Here is a 26,794-nt window from a genome sequence, read left to right on the forward strand (position 1 = left end):
TAAACACCAACCACTTCTCACAGTCCTGTGCAGAAAAATCAACTGGTCACACTGCTCTTAGGGCTTTACCCATCTTGGCAAAGGACATGACTTTTTTTATGATTCCAGACAGAACTGACAGACTCCCTGAGGTCAATGGCACAGGATTTTCCAATTCCCAAAAGCCCCCAGAGGGACAGAATGGTGAAGGCAGCAACAAGGCTGAAATGGAACAACCAGTCTTTTCCTCCCACCTCCAGGACAACATAGGCTTGCAAATAAGAAAGGGTGTATGCCACAGTTCTAGAGGGGGTGTGTAACTGGAAACATTGTACAATATCTGAAAAAAAAAATTAGCTGATTATTATTATTCTCTGCAGAAAAAAAAAACCCCTTTCCTCCATTACACTGGACAAAAAGACAAATATCCACCCTTTGCCCCAGTTACCTTCCACAAAAAGTTTATTTGTAGAACTGCACACAGTTTAACCTTATTCTAAGACACACTGGTGCCAACCTATCTTCTGGATATGAATCATGCTTCCTCCATGGTGGTGGTGTGTGGAGGGGAGGAAAGCTGTAACTGAACATTTTTTAAATATTTCAAGTAATATTCACAATAAATTGGATGAAAACTTGCCTCACACGAAGGACCTCTGCTCTAATTAGGAACACCGATTTCTAATCCTAATTCCTCATTTTGGAGCTGTGTGTTTGTACCATGATCCATGCTTGCCCTGGGTGCTCAGGAGAGTTTGGTTTTTGCAGAAGGTTTCCAAAGAGATCTCACCTCCCACCTAGACATCCTGCAAGGGGCAGCCAAAGATCTGAGACTCAAAGGGCACACTGGTCTCATACTGGTATCACTGTGTGCTCGATGCACACAGCTCTCCTGAAAGCCTGAGTCTCATGTGAGTGCCTAAATGGGGAAAACTTTCACAGAAGTCAAGTACAGTTAGGCTCATACCTTTCTTGCTCTGCCTCACAAGCTGGACATCAGCTGGGTAAAATAAGCTGGACATCAGCTGGGTAAAATGGCAGCAGGCCAGCTTGGAATTAGTAGCTTCAGGCCAGCTTGGAATTAGAAGCATGGTCCATAAATACTTGATCCAGAGATCAAGTACTCCGAGAGCCCCTGCCAACACTTATGCCCTGACAACCCCTCTAGATTCAAGCCCCTTGTGGCTTCAACCCATCTGGATGTCAGGTGTCCACCCAAAGCTTCTCTATCACTCCATTCTTTCACTAGATGGGGAGGGAAATATAAGGAAAGGCTTTTGGGTCAAGATAAGGACAGGGGAGTCACTCAGCAATTACCATCACAAGCAAAGCAGACTCAACTAGGGAAAATTAATTGAATTTAATACTAATCAAATCAGAGTAGGATAATGAGAAGTAAAACCAAATTTTAAAAACAGACTTCCCCCATCCCTCCCTTCCTCATGAGCTCAGTACCCTAGAGCTCTCTACCTCCACCTCCTTCCCAGCTGTGCAGGGGGATGAGGAGGGAGGTTTACAGCTGATTCATCACACGTTGTTCCTGCTGCTCCTTTGTCCTCAGGAGGAGGACACTCACACTCTTCTCCTCCACCAGCTTGGGGTCCCTCCCACGGGAGACAATTCTATATGAAATTCTCCAATGTGAGTCCTTCCCACGGGCTGTGGTTCTTGACAAACTGCTCCAATGTAGGTTCCTTCCATGGGGTGCAGTCCTTCAGGAACTTCAGATTGTTCCAGTGTGGGTCCCTTGCAGGGTCACAAGTCCTGCCAGCAGACCTGCTCCAGTGTGAGCTCCTCTCTCCATGGATGCTGCCAGGAGCCTCCCCCAGCTCAGACTTTCCACAGGGTCACAGCCTCCTTGGGGCACATCTACCCACTCTGGCATGGGGTTTTCCACAGGCTGCACGTGGGTCTCTGCTCCCCCATGGACGCCTCCTTTCTCTCATTCCTCACTGACCTGGCTGTCGGCAGAGTTGTTTCTCTCCATATTCTCACTCCTTTTGTCTGACTACTGCTTCTATTGCACAGACTTTTTTCACCCCCCTTCTTAACTCTGTTGTCCCAGAGGCACTACCATCATCGCTAATGGATTCAGAATTGGCCAGCACTGGATCCATCTTGGAGCCAGCTGACATTGGTTCTGTTGTACATGGGGGGAGCTTCCAGAAGCTTCTTACAGAAGCCACCCCTGTAGCCCCTCCACTACCAAAACTTTGTCACACAAACCCAATAAAAAGCCTCACCTCTGTTCCAGCATCCTGCATGGACACCTCTCTAAAATTTAGGCCAATATTTGTACCATGGAAAGCCACCAAGCAAATGTTTGGGAAAAAAATCTCTTCTCAATTGCAGATGCCAAGCACTGCGTGGAAGTCAGGTCCTCTGACAGTTTTGGAAAGGGAAGGCAGGTGGAGACCTTGACCTATGGAGCAGTTAGCTTTGGCTGCCCATCTCCAGCTTTTCCAACAAGGAGAAGCAATGTATGTCTCTAGCTACGTCCAAGGGCTCAGCCTTGAGGAACACAAGTCAACTTCTTGACCCTCACAGGCCTGCTTTGAGTAAAAACAGGGATACACTGAATTGAAATGACTGAGGTTGGAGATGGGAATGAGTTTGCTGTGAATCACATGGCTGCAAAAAGGGTATGACACGCACAGCCTCCTGTATGGCACGAGGGAGGGAAGACAGGTATCGCATGAATTATGAGTAAAGTGGGACAATTTAGAGAAAGTTCCAACTTTAAAAAAAGGGGAAAAAAAGAGGAGACCAAAAGCCATTAGATACATAACCTTGTAGTCTAATATGGCCATAAATTAACAGCTGCACTATATTATGTAAATTTATGTTAAATTATTCACTACCTGTCACCATATCTCCATAAAAAATCTACATACTGACATTTACGAAAAATGACATCTTCTGATAATAGTTTTGCTACGTATTTCAGTGGCTGCAATTGCCTTTTAACCATCTTGACTGCTGCTGAGGCAAACACTATTGAAACAGAGATGCTTTAGGAGGTCTAATGAATTCATTAGTATTCACAGATTCACTCTCCAGGAGGGCACTGTCCATGTAAGTCAGTGTCCTTAGGCATCACACCGCTTCCTTTAGCTTCAGAACTTGCTGGAGAGGAGCCAGGAGGGATCACACAGGTCCCTCCATCACTCTAGATATGGGCTGGAATTAGATACCCTGTAAAGACCCTGGCTGCATCCACTCAGTGTGGAATGTGCTGGTCACTGAGCACAGCAGGGCCATGCTGGAGGGGCCTTCTTCATTCATAGGAATCAAAGTCATCATCCAGTTGTGAAAACCTGAATCAGAGCTCTTCTTGAGATAAGATGCTTTATGAATCACACCTGGTTTGAGATGGACCTTCAGCTGCCCAGCTGTGTGCTTCTGCTGACTGGAACTGACACACACGAGTGGGGTGCCCCAGCAACCCTGACTGCAGTGAGGCACAGCACACAGGGACACATTATCCACGCTTATTCTAAATAGGAAATACAGTGGGTTTGGGAACTGGTGTGTGTCTCATCCTCCACAGCTTCTGAAGCAGTGCTGTCCTTCCCCACCACTTTGTAATTCACCAATTACAAAGGCAGCTCATGATGTGCCTTCACATGAGCCTCACACAGATTTACTCACCCCACACTGCCACTCTTCAGAGATGGTGAAGCCTGAACAGCAGGCTCTGGCTGTTGCCCTGCTCCTTAGGGGTCTAGGCAAGGAGTTCTGGCTCAGCCTTCCACTCAAGGAGGGAATCTGACTGGTTTCACCATGCATTTGCTGGCTGACCTCTAACATCCAGCTAAAGCACAAACAGACCTGCACCCACAGAGCACCTATTTGCTACAGGTGTCTCTGCTGGGGCTTAAGGTAACACAGCAACTGCAGTCCACTGAAAGACTTCCAGTGATTCAGGTTGGAGCAAGCCAAGGATAAGGGAAAAATTCTGTAGTTCATTAGAAATGGAAAAGAAGGTCAACTTCTTCTGCTTCTTCCTGATAAATATTGAGTATAAGCTAAGAAAAGAAGCAGAGGGCAAAAGATAAAAGAAAATTCAAGCACCCTCCTATTAAGCCAAAAATCATGCTATAAACTACTAATGTACTTCCAGGGCCACTGTCCCTAATTTGACCTTGCAGTTCTGCTCAGAAACATTAAGCCAACATTTCAGAGATGGGAGAAAGGAAGAGGGGATAGATGTGAAAGAAAGAAAGAAGAGAGGGAGGGAAGGCAGAAGAATAAAAACAAGCTTTTGCAACAGCAGGAAGCTCTCTCTTAATTCTGAGATAATGAAATGCTTCTAACCAGGCCCAACTGCTGAATATTACAAGAGCCATCATCTCATGTGGATTGCATGCAGCTTTATTTTCTACTCCCCTGCATGGACTGAGTATGATTCACAGCACAGTCACAGGAAACAGTCATTACTATTTATTTGGAGTGAGATGAGTGACTGCTCTAAACAGCATCAACTGCACCTGCGATAGTGCAGAGAATCTTTTTTTATTAAGCACACCCATGCCCTCTTTTTTCCCTTCTGCTCTTCAATATTCTCTTCACAAAGAACATTTCATTTCAGTGCTGGCTGCATAGATGAAAAAGGGAAGAGGCAAATTTACAGCAATCGTTAGAGAAGATGCAGAAGCATGGCAGCAAACCCTGGCTTCACCCCCTCATCTGCACAGAAACATCCCCACACCGTGCACATGCCACAAAAACAGTCTGTACACAAAGAGAAAGAGACAATCCATGAAGTATAGCCACTCATAATAAAATTACAATAATAAATGCCCGGCTGTGGATGAGCCTGCTTGCCCCCATTTTGTACATTTGCTGCAGCTGGAACATGTCAGAACACCCTGAACTCCCTCTGCTCCAGACAGCCCTAAAAAACAGCTCATCTTCCTCAACCTCTGAGCAGCTCCTCTGTTTTCTTTACAAGACACTGCTCACAATTTTGCTGCAGCAATTTATCTCTGGCTCCACAGCGAGGTGGGCAGCCGGCTCCCTGGCTTGCTGCTGCTCTTTCTCCTGCTGTACTTCAGCAGCTGATGCTGAAGCCTCCCCGGCCCCCACATACTGTAGCTAGGAGGTGACAGAGCCTCAGTCAATTCCCACAACACTTTATTCTCCCCTTTAGCAGTCTCTGCTGATGAAGGTACTCTTTAGACTGCTATTTTGAATTTAACACACAGTTATAGAGGATCCAGAGCACTCAAAGCACAGACCTCTCTCTCTTCTATAGCCTTTATTGCCCAAGTGCATGCACCTGATGTGCTTACAAAAAATGTCCTTGCTGGTAAAATCCTCTTAAAATGGCTCAGCTCTGTTTTTGCTGGTTTCAGGCCAGCAGTAGGAAGAAGCTAAGGCCATTTCATCCCTCTGCTGTAGGTATCAGTATCTCAAGTACCTGCATCCTGTGATGCCATTAAAAGCTTCAGGAAATTAAAAGTGTGGGTTTTCTTGTTTGTCTAACAAAGTAAGGTACTTCACAGTATAATGGATTGCTCTTGAAAACTAATACTCCTAATAGCAGCAAACAGATGCACAGACTGGACTGTTTTATCCATATTGAAGTTTGGTACTTATTTTTTGTAAATTATGTATGGTCTCTGGAGCGAGCATGCTTTCAGATCACAGCAATTAGGGGAACATTCTATTTTTTTTCTTATTCTCCTATGTAATCATTCTGATGCCACATGTGACTGACACAAAACTGGCAGCAGATCAGAGCCCAGCACCTTCATGGATGAAGGCTGTGGTGAGATCAAAAATACAAAGGAGAGCATAAATGAGGTACAGAGCTTGGAAGTGAGGACAGATAACAGAGGGAAGAAGGGGTAGCAATGACTTTGTGGTGATTTCTACTCTGTTTACAGTACAACAGCGTGGTAATCACCTGTACATCCACACCCAGATGCTAAAGCAATTGGTATAGATAAAAAAAGATGGTGCAAAAAAGGCAGGTTGGGAGAGTTAATACCTAAACCACTAAAAATCCTTTTGACTCGCTACTGTTCCCAGCCATTACATCCCATGCTGTATATTTTTCCCTAGTTGGTATTAAAAAATCTCTTAGTACTGCTTCTCTCACCACCACCTACCAAAGGATTACTAAAAGATAACTTACTTTCCACCTCAGGTCTCAGCAATCTCTGCAGTCCCTGCCCTGTGAGGAGAGCAGCACAACATTCTTCTCTTTCTACCAGGATGAGAGATCTGCTCCACCATCCACATGAACATCCAAGCAGCAGGCGTGGCCAACCAAAAAGTAAGGACACTCATTTCATTGTTGCAAGAGCATATAGAAAGTGATAGCAGTATTATATCAGGCAGGTGAGAACTACATCCTTGGAGAATTAGGTCTTTCCTTGATTCCAAAGAGAACATTTTAAATCCTAAGTCAGGAGGATCACCAAAGGCAGTCCAAGTTATGCCACAGTTTGTTTTGCAATATAGATATTAGCTCACTAGGCACTGATCCCAAACTCTTGTCACTTCACTTTTGCCTTCAATAGCCATTAGTCAAGCATTACCTGGGGACAGATTCACCTCCTGGTTACAGCACAGTAAACCCCTGAGCTGACAAGGTTATTCCATATTTATACCCCCAGAACTGAGAAGTAGGTCTCATATTTTATTTCATTTTGGCAGCTGGAGGGAGCTGAGGTACAACATGGGAATAGCCTCATAGACAGGAGCAGCACAAGGCTGTGCCCACAGGCCTGCATGGAGGGGAACAAGCTCTGACCCAGCTGGAAATGAGCTGCTCCACATCCTCGGCCTGGGGAGCTTCCCAGGGGACAGGTCACTGTCACACCAGCATGGTGAGGGCTCCAGTATCCATCCATTGCACTTGCCATTGCTCAAAGCCTTTCATCCTCAACACTGTCAGGGTGCAGCCTTCCTTGTCAAATTATTTTAAGTAAAAGCCACGGTTTGAGACAGAAAGTGCTTCTTGACATGTGAACTCTCAGCCCACGAGCAGAGTGAGAGCTACAAAAGATTCACAGGCTCCTCCCTCCCTCACAACGTTTAAATGATTAAGTAACAATTTCTAGAAAATAATTCATAAAAGGAAAAAGGGCAGATTTTCAAAACTATCAGCTTGTAAATTAAGTAGAGCCAATTCTCTGGCAAACTGTCTAACAAGGTTTCACATTATTTGTTTTATGCTTCCTAAAGATCTGTCCCTAGCCTAAATCCCAGCAGGAGGAGACACCACTGGAGTTTAATTACACTCCAGCTATGGGAAACATTCAAGAAACAAGGATCTGAAAAAAACCCTACAACTTTGTCTAAAAAGAAAAAAATATAAAAATGAAAACAATAATCTGATTAAAGCAATGATACGAATGTACTGTACCTCCCAACCACAGGTTTAAAACATTATCTTCTTACAAGTCTCAAGGCAAACAGCCAAATTGTCTTGTGAAGCAAATTGAATAGTTATGCCATCAATTTACAACACACATTCAGCATTCAGGCCTATGGCTTAAGTAAATCATTATGAGACATGGCATTTTAAAACGTTTTGGTGCTTTGTTTTAGTTTTTTTTCTTTTCTATGAACTAGACATGCCACATGCTGTGCTGAAAATCCTTGATTCAGGACAGGTTTTATCTTAGAAATAAGCTATAGTTAGTATTTCAAGGGGTTAGCACATGGCCTGTGCTCTCCTGGCTGTGGTGTGTGTGTGTGTTTGCACACCCACTCACAAACATCTGCTGGCCCCCAGCAGATGCTGAGGCACATCTCACCCTGGCCAGGAGGGTGGGCATGAGTCGAGGATGTGCACAGCAAAAGCAAAAGGGGCATGCACTGATCCACAGCACGGGAACCTGCTGCCATCAGCACAAGTGTGAAGGAGATGGAAAGAAAACTGCAGGCAGCCTCCTCCAGGTATAATTCTTTAAACCTGGGAAACCCATCTAGCTGAAATATCTTTCTCTGCAGGAATAGGGCAAATGACTCCTGTGCATTCAGCTGGGACAGCTGAGCTGTGGACTAGGCAGTGGAGGAAAAAAAACCACATTCTAAGCTGAGAGGAAAAACTAGGCATTGTCACTGTTCCCCCTTCTGGTACCCCCAAATCACCCACCTCAGGGTTCTGTAACTGGCCATGATGAGACCCAACCTCAGCACCCAGAGAGGAGCTCCCATGAGGGGCTGCAAAAGGAACAGTGAGCAGCACTGACTGTCTGGAGTCAGCACCATGTCCTGCCATACACAACGGAGAGACTTGCCACTAAAGAAGCACTGAAATATTTAATCATTCGAAACATTCAAGTGCGACAAAATTATCAATGAAACTAATTAAGAATCTTGAGATAATAAGCACTGATGACAAAATGTTCCACTCTAGTGCCTGCCATCAGGCAGTCAGGATTTAGAATATCAGTCATTTATAAAGCTTATACCCTGAAGGATCTCAGTGCACTTTCAAAACATGTGCCTCCACATCCACGTAGCCCTGCTCCCCAAGGTGACTCAAACTACTCATGCATACCCAGCAAAGGTTCCCAATTAGGGGTGAGGACTTCAGATGATGACAACAGAAATGTGACTATAAACGGCATGGCGAGCAGAGAAGCTGGGAAGGGCCAGCTGTGGTGCCTGCAGGGTCAGGTCCTGAGGTCTCAGCCAACCCAGCTCTATCACAGGCACCCAGAAGGGCAGGCCACAGGAAGGTGAGACAGCTGTGCACAGAGCAGACTCGGGGAGGAAGAAGGTCATGGGTTTGATAAAAAGAACAGGGCGCCAGCGTTTTATGCACTGGGATTTTTCAGCAATTTAGGACAGGAAGTGAACCGGTGTCAGGCGATCAACACTGCAGATGGGTCTTTAAGCAGCCAACATGTAAATGGGTTTTGGCAAAGATACCGCAACTAACAGTCTTTTTTTCTTTCTTTCTTTTTTGTGAGAACTGCCATTTTTAGGTACAGTCAGAGAAATGTTGCCTTCTGCCTGCTAGAGCAGGTGTACAGATGTCGACAGCAAGTTCAGGCAAGTGCCAGGTACTCGAGAATCATCACTGGGTATGTGAGCCGCCTCACCCATCCCCAAGCTTTTGCAGGAGGCAGGTTTTACTTCCTGCTGAGGTTTCCAACGAGCAGACCCTGTCTGTGGGCTGAACTGCTCAGCACAGCCTGATTTTCGTTTTGTCTTTGTTTCTAAGTTGAGGCACCTCGGGCAGGCCAGCTCCTGAGCGAGGTGGGTCGCTGTGAGTCACCCGCGCAGCTCCCCGGGAGCTGCCCACCAGACAGGCACAGCTAATCTGGAATGACGCCTGGTAACTGCAACAGCTAATTTCAGACTCAAGGCACCAATTTCCCAGTCACTTTGTAGCTACACTCTGCTATCGTAACGGGTTCTTTGCACAATTATCGCAACACTTAGTAAGTTATTCATTTCTGAGAGAGCTAAGAAGCCTTGTAAATTATTTTTACTTTAAAGAAAGCAGACATAATCCTCTCTGGAGGAAGCAAATAGCAAAGTTTTTCACCTATATTTTGTTTATTATTAATGTTTGAGAAGTAATATTATCTCATCATTAGTAAAAAATATCGTTACTTCAAAAGAAAAATGTAGTAAACGGGCAAGAATTTAAAACCCAGGTGCACGTGCCATTGTGGCAATAGCTTACATCAGGCACAGGCAGTTTGAATATTTTATGCTTCATAATTTTTTTCTTAAATAATTAACTACCTTTAACTAGTGATTGTCCAGCCCTACCAGTGCTGTGGGTTTAACTGCATCTCAACAGCTCTGAGTGTTCCTTTGGTGGTTCTGCTTCTCCCTGCTCCAAATCCAGGCTGTCTCCAAGCCCTGCTTCACTTTTAGGTTAGAGATCTCTTTCCTGCTTCACCCTGTAATGGATGTAAATCCATTTTCTACAGCTTTGCCCCCTGGAGTGGACTCAAACAGCTCCAGTTAAGATCTCTAGTGTTCACTGGCTGGACCAGCATTCAGTCTAGTATCTCTTAGCACAGTAGAGAACCCTGCCCTCTCCAGCTGGTGATGTGGGGTTATTTGGTTCTCTGTTTGCCTCTTGCAGTGCAGAAACAAAGAGTTAAAATGCCATACCTTGGTTTGATTACTGCATTGCTGACAGAAATGCAGATTTGGATGAGGAGACAAGATGTACTGAGCCACTTAAGAGTTGTACCCTTTGGACAACTAATTGAAATTAAGCCTGTTCTCTCAAAAGATTTTTTTTAAAAAAAGTACTACCAAAAATGACCTGGTCTATAATTATCCTCTCATAGCATAGTCCAGTGCTGAAGGATATACAAGTGTACATATATTTAGATGCATAAAGATGCCCATGAGGGCTTGGTAGCCTTTGCCAGTGCAAAGAATTTGCTTAGAATACTTAGATTTTGAATATCTGCCTGTGCACAGCAAGGGTCTCATGACCACCACATTTCTCTGCAAAGTCTGAGTGTAAGTGGGATTAAAATTATTACTTCCTTAACCTGAAATGCTAAATATGCAAAGGACACAATTCAGATTTCTATTCAGTTTCAAGCAACCACGATGGCAATTAGCTTTGACTTGATAAAAGATCTGGTAACAATGTTTTCCTACAAAACAAAACCTTAACCCCCAACTTGAGTGACACTTCCCATCTATTTTCTCTTCATGCATTTATAGAAATATAGAAACAGAGAATAAATACATCAGCAAAAAGATCTAACAATGCTTAGAAACACTTAACTGCAACAACTACAACACTTGAAACCTGAAGGGCACACTGAGCAAAACCAGGTCTGTAAGATAAGCTCAGTAAGATTTCACACTAGTAGAAAATTGCTTTTAGAATGCTCTATGCAATTCTAATACCCACATTTTTCCAAAGGATGTTAAAAACCCACAGAAGAACTTCTGAAAGCAGGCACACATCCCGTCCAACTTCTAAAAGAAATATATAAATAATTTTTTAAAAAATAAATCATTTTAGGAACACACAGTTTTAATACAAGAAAACACTAACAGGTGATCACTGTGGTTTACAGGTAATATCTTAATCTTTATTTAGGAGAAGGATAACTAACTTAGGAGAAGACATAAAGCAAAACTGTGGTAAATTCATGAGAAATTTTTGCCAGAAAGATTCGGGTAAGAGGGCAGGACATATTCCCAGACATTTTTATGCAGGATGTCAGGACTGGTGGTGAGATGAACCCATACAGCAGCAATGGGGATAAAAACAGAGCCCAATTCCAAAGGTCACCAAACATTAAAAAAGTTCACATCTGAATGTTTTGGCCTGGATCTATCTATGGTTTTTCTTGTAAAATCAGAGCTAGGAAAGAAAGCAGGACGTTCACTTAGCACCAAGTCTCTGTGTCCTTGCATTGTTCTCTCATTTAAGTGCACTGCTAAGGCTCCACTGATAATAAAAGATTGATTTAAAAGACCATTCCACAGTCTAAGCAAACAGTGAGCCTGGCTAATGTTACATATCATATCCTCTTGTCATTTACTGCTACTCTGTGTGTTTACTGTGCCTCTCACTCCCCCTCAGTACCAGCCCGAGGTTGCAGCAGAGCAGCTGCTCCTCCAGGGCTGATGGCACAACTGCAACTCTGAGCCCAGCAACAGCAGCCTCTTGATTGATTGTAAAAGCACAACCCTGCTCTCAGTTAGGCTCTGAACCAAAACAACCTCCTCCCAAGGCTTTGGGTCAAGTCTTTGCAGATTTCCTAAATGACAGGCATCCCTATGTCACAAGGTGAACCTTACCTCTGGTAAGATCCAAAATTTAACCACATTATCTGCATTCCTCTCTCAAGGTTCCTACTTCAGTGCAAAAGAGATTATGAAAGTAGGTTGTGTGAAAAAAAAAAAAAAAATTGTATCCACTCCATCTTTAACTTCTATCAGAAAAGCTATTATATTGCATGGATTACTTTTCTTATGGTAAATTCAGTACACAGCATGATAAAAACTTCCATGCTCTTCCCATTAGTACAGGAGGAAAACTTAATGGAGTGTGTTATGTTTTGCTTTGTCTTTCTCTTACCATTTTTTGAATTACTGGTCTTGCTTTGTGCTCCTAGCCAACATGATGAGAGTATTGCTCCTTTCCTTCAAATAACTGGACTGTGGGAACAAAGAGGTGTGTTTTTGGAGCCTGAATCTCAGTTTCTCTAAGGTCCTACCAAGGCAGCAGCAACAGGCCTTAGCACAGTTGCAAGCCCTCTTTTGTGAAATATAACAGCAGAAATGAAGTGAAGTGAACCCTGCTGCAGGTGAAGGATGAGGTTGATGTACACACACCTTGATGGTCCCTTCCCATTACAGGAACAGGAAAGAGAACACAAATGTAAACTGAGAATCTGGCTTGGCAGTTAGCCTGGATACAGTTTGTAGGATTTATTTGTTTAATTAGAGCAAAAGGTAGAGACCTCCAGAGTCATATGAAAACAATATGTTAAACAAGGTTTTGCCCAACATTTCTAGAACACCAGAGCTTGCAACAATGGAACAAGAACAATTAAAAAGATTACTAAAGCATTTTGTTTTGCTTGTTCTTCTTGGGATCTTTCATTTTCAAGTCAGGAAAGACATTTAATGCCACCTAATTAAAATAAGTGTGAGGGTTTTGGTTTTGTTCTTTTTTTTTTTTAAACAGATACACTAATTAATTATTACAAATAAGTCCTGTGTCTTTGGTTTTAAACAAGATTAGACTGCACAATAACAAATTCCTAAACTTAATATGTATCATTTAATGAATTAACAGACAATACCTCTTTTTCCCCCATTGCAGAGTGAAGAAGAATGTGCTTAGTAGGGAGTACTCAAAGCACTCTTTAAAACATTTTGTGTTTCTGTCCTTGCAGAGGGTGATGCATGTACATCCTTCAATTTGTGCACATCAGTAGATCTGATGACTTTTGTGTTTTAGATCTCCAATGAAAATCATTGGTTTTTTTTCACTTATATCCATGGAGGAAACATCAGATGATCTTGCAAAGGATTTCTTGTGGAATGTAAGTTAACCAGAATATGTAAATACTATTCCATGAGTTCTCTATGTCTCACAACAAAACTTTTAAATTGTCTGTGCCTCCCGAAGAAATAGGACCATGAATATTACAGGACTTGTAGGTACTTTTAGAGGTTAATGTTTATGTACCATATGGATGTTAACAAATGAAAAGTGCTAAAATATCCTAGACTATTTAGAAAAGATACAGTATCTTTGCTCCTGCTGTCTCAAGTCTGCTAAAGTGGCACCAGCTTACCAAACCTAAAGAAAAGAAAATCAGTTGTGTGACAGTTACTGCTCAGGTTAAACATTATTGAAACCTGTAGGAAAAGCAACCACTTGATTCTGTCATGGAGCTTATCTGCTTGTTATATTTATCCAGAGGGACTGGTCAGGAGGATTACAGCCCCTGTGCAAAATGACTGGCAAGGTTTTGTGCACAGCACCTGTGGGCAGAGTGGTTTGTCAAGGCAGCGCTCTGCACAGAGCTGTGTGTTCAGGGAAGAAATAAAAAAATCAGAAAAGGAAAAAAAAAAAAAAAAGGAGAAAAGAAGCACCAGGCACTGTCTCAGTGCAGCAAACACAGCTTGGTGAGGGACTGCCACAGTCCACGCTGCTCCATGGAGCTGTGAGAGCAGGAGCCATGTCCTGCTGCTCAGTTCCTGCTGGGATGGGCAAAAGAAAAGTGTGCACAGTCCTTGTAAATAAGTAGGGTCACTTCAAAGATATTTGGCTCTAATCCAAACAACCCTGAAATTTCAGCCAGCAGCTCAGCTCACCCCAGGTGAGCAATGTAAACAGCCAGCAAATTATGACATGGCACAAAATCTGACAAATGTTGGCATCTTTCTCAGCTGACAACATGGCCACATCCACAGAGGTGCACCTTTCAGTAGGGGAGTTCAAACACTCCTTTGGCAAGGGATGAAGCATGCCTGGTTTGCACCCAGATTGTGCACTTGGTCTCACATTGAGCTTGCTCAGACAACAGGCAGTATTTTAGGTAACTACTACTTCTTGCTCCTCAAATTTCCATAGAAAATTGTTGGCAGTCATGACTTTCTTATTACAGAAGGTATCAAACACATAGAAAAGTTTTAAATTAACGAGCTGTTGGGGAAAATCCGCACAACACAACCTGTGACACTATCTGAAGACACCCATACAACTGGTGTCAAGCTGTGCCACTTAAAGCATGTTTTCAGCACCCACCTAAGACAGCCTGGCAGTGCATATTTAAGAATTTATCACAGGCAGGGAGTAAAATGCTTTTAAACATTATCGTATTTCCCCAGTGAATGCTCCTCCCAGCAGGGAGCTCTGCTGGCTGGTTTCTACCGGGCCTATTGAGAAAGATCACTTCTAAATAATAACTCCTTCCACAACTTGATTTCCTTGCCCTAAAGCCTGGTGACATGTACCTGAACACTGGGATGCCAGCACCAAAAAATACCCACAGCTCAAAGCAAGATATGCTGGAGCAGTTTGTGATGCTCTGGGTCTGGCAGAAAGCCAGCCTTGGGGTCAACACATTCAGAGACTTTGGTGGTGAAATCCAAGGAGTTTGAACATTTCTGGAACGTACATCACAAGAAAAGCTGGTTGTGAAGATGTACTTTTCTAGAGTGGAAGGGAACAGTGCAAAGCTGGAAGAGAGTTGTAATTCAACAAACTGTAAAAGAGTAGCTGTGCCCTCCTCCTCAGAAAAACAGTGGGAAAGACTCACCTTTGGGTGAAGGGGCATTCATACAGCCTGAAAATTGTGCAGTGAAATTCAAGTAACCCCTTGTGACTACTCCCCCGTCTTCCCTGATGCTGAAACAACATCAGAGCTGTCTGCTGGTGGTGCTTAACTGCTTGTGTTTTTCACATTAGAGAGGCAGGAGTTTTGGACCCCCCGATTCCTATACTTACATACCTTTGGAAATTAGCATAAACATCTCAGCTGGCTACCAATGTGATTAAGATGTGCCTCCACTTTGCAATTTTTTCTTTGAAACAAAGCAAAGGCTTTCGTTTGTTAAGTGAAAATTCCCCAGTGGAAACCCCTCTCTCTTTCCCTCCTATTTCTGACCCCATACTGGGCACTTTAATCTAATTTTGGTTTGAGGTTTAGAAGCTGAAGGCTGCTTCTGAAGATCACTGAGGGAAAAGAAATCACTGGGAGGAACACCACACTTTGAACTGAACGTCCCTGGCACAATGCATATTGGAAAAAGAAAGCACTAAGAACATTTCCCAATCAATGTAGCTGTATTTTTCACAACCAGTTAGAAGAAATGGAAACCTATGGTAAATAAGGCTGCTTTGTACAAGTCCAATTACCCTGAATGATAAATTGCCTAATTATTTCAGCTCTAGAATCTTTCCCAAGTTTTTTATCATTTTCTTTGTAGTCACTGTCTGCAGAACAAGAGCGTTTGACTGTTACTAATTAACAAGAGAGAAAGATGCAGGACATTTAGTAAATTCACTTCTGTTTAAATCCATGTTACATTATTTTTCCCCACCAAAGGGGAAAAAAAAAAGTAATAATTTATTTAAAAGCTGCTCTGATGGAGAAAATTTTTCTCCATGACTACTCTGTGATATTAAAACAGTCAGCTTTTGCTTTCAATGCTCTCTAGAATGCCAAAAGATTAAAGGCACAGCAAGGTTAGATTAGCACCTCGAAATTATCTGTAAAGTTCTCTACTTATCAAGCTATTAAATCTAAATTCATGACTGCACAAAATCATCTTCTTATTGTATCCTGAGTGCACATGAACTTGGATGAAACAAGTTCCAAAAAGATAAAGCTTTTAAAAGTGTTTTGTTCCAGTCCACTATGCATTGACTTTCTGACATCTTGTTTCTTCCTTTTTCCTTCATTTAGATCAACAACAGCAGCAAGGGCTTGTGGATAATAGTCCCATGTTCAGAACTTTTTTACTTCTTGATTTTCTCCTTTAAATTTAAGTGTAGCTAGGAGTATGAAAAAGATATTAAATTTTATCCAAAACCTCTATTGAAGAAGATCAAAATCATCTTATTGTATTACATTTTTAAACCTGATAGTATGTAAAGCATTAAAAAACAAACAAAAAAACAAAATCTTTTTTTTCCTTCCTGCTTATTAACAGAGTCTTTTCTGAAATCTGTTTTTTAAGATGTGTGTAAAAGCAGAATGTTTTACATATAAAATAATATGAATATTTTGTTGAATTCTGAAAGCACAGTTTCCATACAGGTGGAAAACATTGAGTCAACAGGGCCAAAGAGTGAATTGCTTGCACATCATGCCTTAATGTGCCACGCCTCAGTGACAGCCAGGGAGGATAATTCCTTGGACTGAGAAAATAATTGAGCTCTCAGTCTCACTGCATCTGAGCCCTGACTAAGGATGGTAAACATGCAAGCATCTATTTATCTACTCAGTCTTGGTTAAAAACCCAACATTCCAGTCCATACAAGCAACTGGAATTTCTAGTGTAGAACAGTTTGAAGTCTGCCCTGATCAAGGCCCCAAATGCCCATCCCAGGGGCTACTGCAGCAGTGAAATTCCACTTCTGGCCATACTGCTTGCATAGAAACCCTTGTGGGGCACTGGCCAAAACATTCAAAATATGGCCAGTTACACTAACATACAGGTTGGATTTTGTTGCTTTAAAGGATTTGATTTTGGAGAAGTCCCATAACCTGTCTTATGAAAACCAGACATCAAATTAGTTAGTAATAAGTAAGATTACAACCATGGACAGTTAACTTCAGCCACTTCAGGCATCTTCTTGGAAAGATTCCTTGGGAACAGGCTCCACAGGGAAGAGGCATCACAGGGATCCTTTCCTCCAGGCTCAGGAATGATGCATCTGAATGAACAAGAAGAAATTGTGCAGAGGGGACAAGAGACCCACATGGATGAATATGGAACTCTTTTCATTTCTCAAGCAGAAAATACACAGGAGATGCAGGGCCAGGCCACTTAGAATGAATATAAAGAGGTTATCAGAGTAAGTAGAAATGAGACAAGGAAGGCCAAAGTCCATCTGGGGGCCAAAATTAAATCTGGCCAAGAACATCATAGACAACAAGAAAGGCTTTTTCAAATACATCAACAACAAAAGGAAAACAAAGGCAATGGGCAGAAACTGATGCACAGGAAATGCCACCTGAATTTGAGGAAGAATTTCTTTACTGTGCAGGTGACCAGGCACTGGAACAGATTGCACAGAGAGGGTGTGGGGTCTCCCTCACTGGAGATATTCAAAAACCATCTGGACACAATACTGTGCCACTTGCTCTAGGAGGGCCCTGCTTGAGCAGGGGGGCTGGACCAGGGCCTCCCCTGTGGTCCCTTCCAGCCTGACCCATTCAATAAATATCAGTGAAAAATTGTCCTGTGACACAGTAAAATATATTAACTGATTTGAAACTGAGCAGTCTTCAGACAGGATGTGTTTCCTACATTCCTTTGTGTTTTCCTGACTACTCCCTTTGCACCAATCTTTCCATCTGGTTAAGCAAGGAAATGTTCACTCATATCTCTGGAAGACCACCACATTTCTAGAGCAAGGGCACACCCAGAAACACCACCTTTCCTTTTTTTCCACGTTAAAAGAAAAGCATAAGATGAAGCAGGGCAAACAATATAAAAGCCATCTCATGCTAATTAAAAATAGCAAAATCATATTGTAAGAAATAGAAATTATTTAAATACACATGTTCTGCTAGGGTGGTAAAAAAGGGAGAAAAAAAGGGAGAGGAGGTCACAAGAAGTTCAGTCTACCAAAAAACTGCTTTACATAATCATGAAATGCAAACTAGTTTCCACTCCTTCTGGTACCAGCTCATTCAGCCTTCACTTCAAATGCTTATTGACAAATAAATGGACTGGTTGCTTCCTATTAATGCTTCCTAATTTATGTACATACCTGGAGGAAAAATTCCATTTTGACCTCACATTCATATAAGCTAAGATCATTTTTAAGCTATGAATATGATGAATACAATTTTAATTTCTTCTTTGTTGCTGTTGGGGATATGCTGTTTCTTAATAAATTAAGCATGTGTTCTCCTCAGCTCAACTTTTGCACCTTATGCATTTAATACCTGCAATTCAGGAATCTGTGTGAAACTTCCAGATGAAAGACCTTCTTTTCTTCAGTCATCATTCATTCTCTCCCTCCTTCTCTCTCTCATGCAAGCACAGGTGCACAAACAGGATTTATTTTATTTATGTTCCCCAGTACTTCTCCTTCTCTTCCTTTGCCCATAGAATCATACAATGGTTTGGCTAGAAAAGGACCTTAAAGCTGATCTAATTCCAACCCCTCTGCCATCAGCAGGGATATCTTCCACTAGACCAGGCTGCTCAGAACTCCATTCAGCCTGGTCTTGAACACTTTCAGGGATGAGGCATCCACAGCTCCTCTGGGCAACCTGTGCCAGTGCCTCTCCACCCTCACAGTAAATAATCTCACCTAAACCTACCCTCTTTCAGTTTAAAGCCATTGCCATGTGTCCTGTCACTACAGGCCCTTGTAGAAGGTCCCATGGAAAATCCCTATCATGAAAATGGCACTTGTTTTCAGAAATCTCAAGAGTCACTATTGTCTTTACAAGGTAAAATGCTGTTAAAGCAAGATTTTACCCCTTGGTCTTGAAAGCCTCTCAGAAGCTGAGAGTTCAGTGGAGATTCCTGCAGCAGATGAAGATGCCAGGGCTGGGCCAACACCTTCATGCTCTGAAGAATCTGCCTTTCAGTCTGGGGACACACAGGGGTCTCATCCCAAATGAATGTTAACTAACATACAGCTTGAATAGGCTTCTCTACTTAGCTTAGTATTTAATATTTCCCAGGAGACAAGTTCCTGCCTGATGAATGCAATTGGCTGCTAATGCTGAGACACAGGGTGGGGTCCTGACACAGATGTCCAAAGCCACCCTCTCTCATTTGTAAGTTCTTTCAAGGGCCAGATGGTTTAGCTTTTCTGATTTTTTTTGCATTGAGGTTGTGCCTATTGCTAGCTGTTCTCTTTCTTTGCTAAGTATTTATGATACAGCAGCACATAACTTATGGGAACTTTCAGTGCCTAACTTCCATGACAAAACAAACAAAAAAAAATAGTATAATATCTTTTTGGGCTTGACTCCTACTTCACATTGAAAAACTCCTGAGGGCTAGACAGGCTGCCACTCTCCTCATTCCTGAGAAATCATGGCATGTTCACCTCTTTTCCTACCATGTGGCTTGCCTGGTGAGAGTATGTCCCCTCCAATGTCATGGAGAGGAGCAGCTTATCATATTTACTGTGATTTAGCTTATCTCCTTGCTTCCTTCTACAAGGCTCAACTGCCCAGTGCAAAAATGTGATCTACCAATTCTACCTGGGACTATGTCCCACCCTGCACCCTATGATGTTACCTACCTGCAGCTAAAAGGTTAACACTGATATGAATATAAAAATTTATTGGACATTGCTTTGATATTAATTTGGCTTCCTTTATCCCTGGAGGAAGCTTGTTAATCACCATATACAGGGGCAGCTGGGAGACGAATCCTGAAGAAAATTGTAACAAGTTTCTTGCTCAGCAGTGGTATTTTTTTCTTAAATGAAAAACAAATATACTCTTTTCTCCATAAAAGCCTGAAATGGAAGGGGGGAAGGAGGGGGACAAGGAATAGAAAGACATGGAAGATGCATCCTTCCCTTTACTTTCTTTTTAAACAAATCTGTGTAATCACATTTAAAGTGCTGCATTATTAACATCTTCGTCATTAAATGTTCCATGTCACTAGAAAAATTTATTCTTTAACATGAACCCTGCAGCAGTGATAGTGGGTCAATTATTATGAGGATGGCAAAATACCAAGAAAATTCAGGGGTGAAAATGAGTATCTGTCTAGCATACATTACCTGAGACTCAGTTTTGCTCAAGAATAGCAATAAGGCAGAGTCATTGAGCAACATGTGACATTGCAAGCAAAAGACAAATTAGTCTTCATGGACAAGAGACTGATAGGCCTGAACAAATGGAAAAGTAAAAGGGTTTTTTTTCCTCTCTTTCCTCTTTATTTCTTTTTCTTGGGTGAAAAGGGGTAAATGAACTCTGCAGTGTCAACAACAACAAGAAGTTCCTTGAAATAAAGGTACATAAATCATCTCAACAACACCTCATTCCAGACCACATGGAATTACCTCTTCTCAGCTGTGAAAAGGATTTTCCTAGGAAAGAAGTAAGGTTTGGAAAAGTCAAGGAAGAAGTACAATGTCAAGATACAACTGGGGTTTAAAATGTGGAAAGTGTTCCTATAAGCTAACAGTAGACTTTCCAAAATAGCAAAGCCAAACCAGACTTACCAATTGTTTAACTCAACTCTTTGCATATCATAAATAGGCTGACTCTCAAGAAAGGCTTTACTGTCTTTGAAAGTCTTTATCCCCTTTGAAGAGCAGGCATCTGTAGGTAGATACAGTGTAAGAACTACAAACACAAGGCAAGCAAGGAGAATTGCTCTCATGCAGCTCCTGGCTGCTCATGCTTCAGACAAAGGATGACTGTGGCCCTACAAAGCACAGGAACAAGCAACAAAGGGATCTTCCAGACAGGCCTCCAGGACAACTTCTCTGCCTTCTCTGCTGGGAAGGTGCCTGGAGTGGAAAGCAGCCTGTGCAAAGAGGTATCTTCTAAGGCTTGCACAGTGAGAAAACTGAGCCCAAGCTTTTCCACCTCGGTGCTTCCCCTCAGCATTTGAGCCTGGGAACAGGTTTGGAGTAAAGTGGACAAAAACTTTGCAAGCTTGGACTCAAGGCTTTTCTCCTGATACTTCTCTTTGTACACCAGAGAGTCAAGAAGTAGAGATAACAAAGCCCCAAGTCTCAAAGGTGCTTAACTGGCTGACATTCCGGAAGAGTTAAAAGTCAAAACTTTTAACTCTCTGTCCAAGAGAAGTGACTTTGTGTCTCTTGAGTCCAAAGCTTGCATCGTTTCAAATCAATATATTCTAGACACTTACAGCAGAGGAGAAATGTGGGGAAAGGCTTATTGTCTTCTCCTAACTTAGCAACATTTGACTGGTATGTACAGAAGCACCATGGGACTAAGATAAATAACTGATTTCAGACATGGAGCAACTGCATGAAGAACTGCAGAAATAGAACCTAACAGTACTCAGTCTCTACATGTTTAAAAGCATTTCTCTATTTGTTTTAAAAAAAAACAAGTGCTGACAGCTGACATTCATAAGTGATGGGAGGCTCTGCAACACTTTCTTAAACAAATAGAGCAATCAAAGAGTGTCATTTCATTCAAGAGAATAAACAGCAACAACAACCAATATTGTTTGTGCTTCCTGGTTCTGTATGTTTTGTGTGTGTATGTGTATGCATGTGTAGCAGCAACTCTCTTCTGTAGACTTTTTTCCTGCACACTGTTTACAATTCAGTCTCCCTTGATAAATGCAAGCCTTCACTGTCAGCAATATTTCCTTAGTGAAGCTCAGTCTCTGTAGTTGGGAGCTTCTGAGAGCACAAAGCCTTGAGATACTGCATGAAAGGCACCAAACTCATGCAAATTGTTGTAGTAATTCCCTGACAGTGACATCTCTCTGACTTTCACCTCTCATTTTCATTAATGCTCAAAGAAAGCCGACTGTGCTACCAAGGAGACTCTCTGCATAGACTGCTTAAAAATCTAAAGTACTCAATCAGGCAGAGAGACACCATAAAAATGGTCCTACCTCTCTCTGCTCTAGAAATTTTATGGGAAGGGAAAATTTTGAAATGGCAAAATCCCTTTTCAATAAGACATCTCCAGTAGACTGCAGAGGTATTAGTGAAGGAGCTTTTCAGTGTGAAGAACAGAATCATAAGCCAGTGTAAAGTTTAGTACAATTCCACTTAAGTCAGTGAAGACAATTACTCCAGATGAGCAATTGCCACACCCAGTATGTCTGATGAATTACAGCAAAAAATTATCAATCATAAATGAGGAGTTTATGCATCAGTCCAGTTCAACCTGGGCTATTCACAACTCACTACACAGAGCAGTTAAAAAGGAATTAAACAGTATTGTTTCATAAACAAAACTATGGATTGCAATGACTTTGGAGTAGCATCATTCAATATTTTCGACATGAAAGAGTACAGATGAAACAGTCTGGTCAACATTTTCAATAAAACATATTGAAAATATTCCTGGGTCCTAAAGCAATACAAAACCAAGTGTTTATAGGAATGAAGATGTCTTTATATCAAAGAAAAATCTCCAAGTCTCCATTTAAATAAAGAGAGAGTATGGCAGGACCTTGAAGTTTCTTTAAACTTTACAGTCTCTAGACAGAGGTGAAAATGTTGATAAGTCACACCAGCGGTGAATTGTTACACTAGTACTTTGTGTGGATAGGAAATTTGGTGGAGTAGAGACTGCTATGTCTTTTCCTGTTCTTCATTCCTCTCACACTGATGTTTCTAAATGTCATATCAAGCAGTGATAAGTAAGAGTAGTACAAAGCTTTTTTAAAATAGAATGGAAAACACAGTCTTGCAGTCTCCAATCGTTGTTTTACGGTAATAGCTGCTCTTTCATGTATTCACTCTTATTTACTTCTCCTGACTCCTGTGCTCTCCCTCACCTTTGTCAGGGCTCCTGGAAGTATTCCTAGGCATCAGCAGCAAGGAGCAGTGAGCTGCTACTCTGTCCTTCACCAGACCTGAAGCCTCACATATCAGTGCAGCAACACATCTCAGGTTCTGTAATGCTCAGTGCAACCTCTTTCCTGTGGTTCTTTAAGTAATGACATGTTTGTATAGATATGAGCTAAAAATCCCCCAAAATTGTAGCACCAAGTCTACCCATAAGTTAATGCGAGGCTTGGCTGTCTCTTACTGAGAATAGGCAGTAAATTATTCCTGAAGGTGAGATTAGAATTCAGGGAGCCCTTGCTCCAGGCTTTTCTATGCTCTGCACCATCAGGCATGGATTTCTTTATTGCACAGAGACAGAAAAGATCGTTCTCACACCTCTTTTGCCCTCCTTAGCTGCCCCAAGCAGGCTTGCTTTTCCCCCTCAAGAAAATGACCTTGTTTCACTGGTTTAACCTGATGTGTTTACTTTGCAACTGATCAGGAGCACATACCCACACCCACTCACCACATTCCACATCAGGGTAACAAATAACTTCTTATGAGAAGCCAGCTTGGTCACCTGTGGTTTTGCACTCTGTTTTGTGCCATTACTCTTCCTGTCTAAAATTGTGCAGTCCAGTAAAACAACAACAACAAAATAATTCATAATTGTGAATGATTCAGGCTTGAGAACAGGGACAAGGAAGGGAGAGAGATTTTAGCATTTTTAAATGCTAAAATGGGAATAGAGGAAAAAAGAGAATCCCCACATTGAGGGAATCCCCAGCATGGAAGATGCAATTTTTCATGCCCTAAGCTCTGCGGCTTAGGACATAACACACAGAGCAGCTCAGAGCACACAGTGGCACTCAGAAGCAAGTGTTCATATGCTCAAAATGAATGTGTGTGCTCCAGGCTTTCTATGGTTTTGCTAAGCACACACACAGACAAACAAAAATCAACTTGCTTTTACAATAAGATAATCAGTCACATGTGCAAAAACTGTTCCTAAATATGTCTTGTGAAGGGCTCCTTAAAACCTCTGCACAGGGATCATTTTTGACTGAAAAGGAGAGGTGAAGACCATGGGTGCATTCTTTCTCACTTGGTGAGTGTGGATAAAAAACATCTCATTCACAACTGTATAGCCTCTAACAGTTCAGGGATGGTTAGCCACAAACACTGTAAAAATAATCTGGTCTTGAAATAGCAACCTTTCTCTTTTTTCCCCCATGCCCTCCTTTACTGGTACATACCAGGCTTGCTTCTCAGCTGATGCATATCACCATACCTGTACTAATACCAAACATGTACCAGTTTAACCCATCTGAGGATCTGACCCCTCTCTGCTGTCCCAGATCTGTGGTCTCTGCAGAAAGCAATATTATTTTATGCAGACACAGAGGTAGGCGTCCTGCCCCCACTAGTTCATATTTAACTCTCTTTTCATCTTGTTTATTTTGCTTTCATGGTATCAAAGCAAGCTGCACACCCAGCAACAAGCTTGCAGCAAATAGGTGCATCTTATTTTTAGCAGATTGCCCTTCACAGGGCACACACTACACTCCCAAGGGATTTATGAAGAGGGTCAGGTCAAAGTCTTTATAATTTGAATTTTTATTTGTGCGTTAGAAGAATTATGCTTGTCTTTTCCAGTACAGTTGGAGCACACACAGGGATTCAAAAGTAGTAGGGGAAGATACAGTGTGTGGTGACAAGTAATCACCACTCAGTATTTTGTCTTTCTGCTTCCCCAGAGATGAAAAGCCCTGCATGCCCTTTCTCTACACCCTAAAGACCCAGATAGAGGTGAGGGGGCAATGTCCTGTCCTCTACAATAACTGAGGCCAGGAGCTTCTCCTGCCTGCCAGACTCTAAAATAGGGCAGGTGCCTCTTCTCATTTTGAGGCAAAGAGACACCATGAAGCCTCAGCACTGAGCTGTCAGTCAAGAAAAGACCTAAAATGTCCTTTAGCAAGCAGATGAGGATGGTCCTGGAGGTAAAAAGAAAAAGATGACAACCCATGAGTCACTCAGACACTGTTTTCTGAGGACACCTGCCTGGAAGTGCCATCTATTCAGGCTGTGTGGTAGAGATTGGCAGTGAGACCTCTCAAGACAGCTCTGAAACAAACTTGGCTGGACACAACAGAGCAGGATAACATGGTCCTGTCTCCTCTGGGTATCTGACTCCCAGCACTGGGACTAGACACTTGCAGCACCTAGCTTTGTGTTTCTGCACCACACTGCAGCAGACTGCACCACGCCTGGCCAGGGATCTCTAACCCAGCATTGACTCAGCTTTCTCCATCCCCTTTATGCTCTCCCAACATACCCACTGTGCAAGACAGACAAATGAAAATCACAGCAAAGGCAGGGGTGTCCCCAAGTACAACACCCTGAGCCACCAAAATACTGCTGTATGCCCAGATGGACCAACCTTGCTCCATTACTGGCTACTACAAGGTCATCATGCTTTGTGTTTTTGACTGGTGTGCCAAAAAGCTGGAACTGTGCCTGTCATTTATAGCACCTTTTCTCAGATAGCTCTTACATGTCTTTATAAACTTTGGTAAATGAGTATATAAATCACTCTGTCCACCACCAAAGTACAATCATCTCTGGGATGATACACAGCAGCTGCTGTAAAATCAGACTGCAGCTCCACACCACAGATTAGGGCAATAAAACATTCTGCATCAGCCAACTGAAATGGATGGAGGACAGAAGGGGGATGTGGTAGAGGACATTTTGTAGTTATAATTACCTGAGTACAAATTTGGCTGAAGAGGGTACTGTGTTTAATACTTGCATATCTGCAAATCAAAACAGTCTTCCACCACATGTCAAAACAATCTGACTGTACCATTCCCCATGTTTTGGCCTTCTAAAGCCCTTCCTTTGTGAAAATTGCAGAGCACCTTGATAAGAGCAAAGCAATAACCTAATCAAATTTCTTAGCAACTGACTTGATAACTAACTGAGCCTGTAGCTTCTGTGTCCCTCCCTTCCTCTCTCTTGCATGACAACTGAACACAGCATCTATATATACCCAGTTCTAAAATAGCTGCTGCTCCCGTAACTCACAAACCGTTCACATAGATCTCATTTTCTAGGCTAAAAGTAGTTAATTGCAGTCACTGAGGGGACTGAACTGCTGCACCCTTTTCCTTATTCTGGGATGGGCTCCCTGAGCAGTGCATTGCCCCCTCCTGCCCCCCTGCCAAATCATGAACTGTTTATAAAAGGAAATCTTTTGAAGTATGGGGCTGCAAAGATCAGATCTACAAATTTCCTGTTATCAAGGACTGCAGATGAATCATTATCTTTCTTTCCCTCTCTTCTACTTGGCCATACAGCCATATATGCACCATCTAAAGCCAAACCTGACAACTCAGAAAGTACAGGGAATTTATTTGAAAGGTACTTCCAATCGATCTATGACATGGGACAGCATGATTTGGGATGAGGACACCAGTTTGAGTTGAGCCTCATACAGACTTTGTACAGAGCAGAAATTAATTTGAGTGCAAACTCTCTGCACTGACTAGGGAAACTGCCACAAGTGTCCCTAGCTTCATAAATTCTCCTAGATAGTGCAAAAGCTGAAATTATCAGCAAAATATTAATAGAGAACCAAGAAAGTCAAGAATTAAGCATTTGAATTTGATTATTATTGAAACATTGCTAATAGCGAACGGCAGCTCAGTCAGACCATACACAAGCCAGGATCCATTTAGTTCTCCAGCTTGAATCAAACTCACACCCACATGTGAACCTCTTGCACTGACTCACACTGCAGCCTCCAAGTGCACAGCAAGGGGTCCCTTAACTGGAGTTGGACCAGACCAGCTGCTAAGGGAAATTTGGTACACACAGAGCTAGTCTTCAACTACTCCAGAATAAACTCCTGAGGTGCTTAGAGTGTGTACCCAACAGCCCCCACTAGCAGCTGTGCTGGACAATTAGTCTGTGCCTACAGGAGCACACTCCCTGTCCATGTAGACATGGCCATATGCATGGACTTCCTATGTGGAACATCCTTAAGGAACCAGCCAGATAATGACTGATTGCACTCAGATTTCTACACACTTTCATGGAAATGTTTACTATTTCACATGTCCATCTACAGAAAGACGTCATATGAATGATGTCACACACCCATCCTGCAGAATAGCTCTCCCAGCAATTCCCCTT

At 42.3% G+C, this 26,794-nt stretch overlaps 1 protein-coding gene across 1 annotated transcript in view; it reads right to left on the reverse strand.

The window, feature by feature from the left end:
- The window catches only part of TBXAS1 (thromboxane A synthase 1), a 228,199-nt gene that overhangs the window by 38,120 nt on the left and 163,285 nt on the right, over positions 1-26,794 (reverse strand). The window lies entirely within an intron of this gene.

The sequence above is a fragment of the Agelaius phoeniceus genome, chromosome 5 (assembly GCF_051311805.1).
Source record: "Agelaius phoeniceus isolate bAgePho1 chromosome 5, bAgePho1.hap1, whole genome shotgun sequence".
NCBI lineage: Eukaryota > Metazoa > Chordata > Aves > Passeriformes > Icteridae > Agelaius > Agelaius phoeniceus.